This window comes from Austrofundulus limnaeus, unplaced genomic scaffold (genome assembly GCF_001266775.1).
Source record: "Austrofundulus limnaeus strain Quisiro unplaced genomic scaffold, Austrofundulus_limnaeus-1.0 Scaffold344, whole genome shotgun sequence".
Taxonomy (NCBI): domain Eukaryota; kingdom Metazoa; phylum Chordata; class Actinopteri; order Cyprinodontiformes; family Rivulidae; genus Austrofundulus; species Austrofundulus limnaeus.
Window position 1 is genome coordinate 407,058 of NW_013952746.1, and position 1,893 is coordinate 408,950.

The 1,893-nt window shown below is 33.9% G+C and overlaps 1 protein-coding gene across 1 annotated transcript in view; it reads left to right on the forward strand.

The window, feature by feature from the left end:
* six5 (SIX homeobox 5) overlaps positions 1 to 1,893 on the forward strand; it is a gene marked incomplete in the record, with an annotated part of 31,096 nt that overhangs the window by 28,822 nt on the left and 381 nt on the right.

Consider the following 1,893-nt stretch of genomic DNA (forward strand, 5'->3'; position numbering starts at 1 on the left):
GTCAGTGGCTGGATTTTAACGAATCTCGGAACTGGTTGAAGTAGCCTTAAAGTTAATATAAAATTCAATGACTTCAAAATAAACAAGGTTATTTTAATAATTTTTTTATAAAATAATGAAAACATAATTTACACTTTTAAATGTACAAGTTATTACAACCCAAAGAAAAAATTTCATCTCTGCAGCCTGCACCTTTCCACAGAAATAAACAGGAAACATACAAATCAAAGGTAAAAACAGTACCTTTTCATCTCAACTACTTTCTGCAACAGTGGCCAACATGTTCAAAAAATAAATTATATATAAAAAAAAATTCAAAAGAAAAAAAAACATCACTAAGTTGTTCAACAGCAAATTTGTGTATACCTTAAATAGCTTAAAATTATACATAACATGATCATGTATTTGTACATTTATAAAAAGAAACCTCTAGCCTTTTACAAAAGCAAACGTAAGACTAATTAAAATCACAGCAACACGTCTCAAAGCTGCGTGGATGAAAGATTTCCTACACGGTAAACCTGAAACAGGAGCTGCAGCTGCTGAGGTCCGACAGCAGAATGATCCGAGTGTACAATTTAAATGGAAAAGTACAAAAACATCATCATGTAGAGGATCAAACAAAGACGTGACGTTAAAGTTGATGTGTTTACAAGACCAACATGTAGCAGGAGGAAATTGGTTTTTTAAAAGCAGGAATCAGTAAAAAGTTAAAAACATCTCATCACAACGTTTTGCATTTAGTGAGTTAATGGAAAAACAAACTGTTAATATGACAATGTGATCACTTTATAAAGCCTGTTTCTGGCCTGACAGGCAGATTGAGAGGTTTCATATTAGACTTTTTCCATATCAGTCATAAGAAATATTAAAGGGACGCATATCAGCAGCACAAACTTTGAGATGGTGATGATTTAGTGTAACTTAACAGCATCTTAAGGAACCTGAGTAAGTTGGAAAATTCAAACTGATGCAGTCTGATTTGATTTTTAGTAAGAATTGTTTGTTTTTTGAAGTCTCTCAGATTTGTCCTCAGTCATCCACAAAGTACCAGGATCCAAACTAAGACACGTTTCTGTAGGAAAAATAGCTATAGTAGACAATATTATCAATAGGGAAGAAATAGTTTTTGTGATCATTTGGGTTCACTACAGAGTATATAAATGCGCACACACACACAGACACACACACACAGACACACTCTGGAAAAGCTTCAGTGTTGTTCAGTGACTTCCATGTGCAGTAAATGCTCCCTGTGGTGACAGGGCTTCATTTGGAATTAAATCACAGTAACTAATTGGTGTTTTGAAGAGTTTTGCTCCTAAACCGTCTGAGAGTTTTTTTTAAATCTGGGGGGCTGAAAAACTAAGTTATGCCCCAAAAACAACATCTTTACTGTAAAAAAGGCTTCTTTGTTAAAAGAATATGAATCTACAAGCCAAATGTTCAGTTAAACTAAGAAGGCACACACTTTCCTTTCAAGTATGGCATTAATTTACTTTCTTTAATATTTATATTTAAAATAAGTTAATTAGATCTGCGTTTTTCTTATTTATCTCTTTCTCAAAATGTCCTCACTCTCACACACCGGATCAAAACTAATGAGCCATTAAGTTCAGATCTGAGATGAAACAACAGGAGGAACAGATATGTTAATGTGTCGCTGAGTTCGTGGCAAGAACGCCTCATCAACACGACCATCACGAGCCACAGTTCATCTGTGTAAACAGAGGACAGGAGAATACAGTGGTTTGCAAAAGTATTCATACCCCTTGAACTTTTCCATATTTTGTCAYATTACAACCACAAACATAAATATATTTCACTGGAATTTAATGTGAAAGACCAACACAAAGTGGTATACAATTGTGAAGTGGAAGCAAAATTTTACAT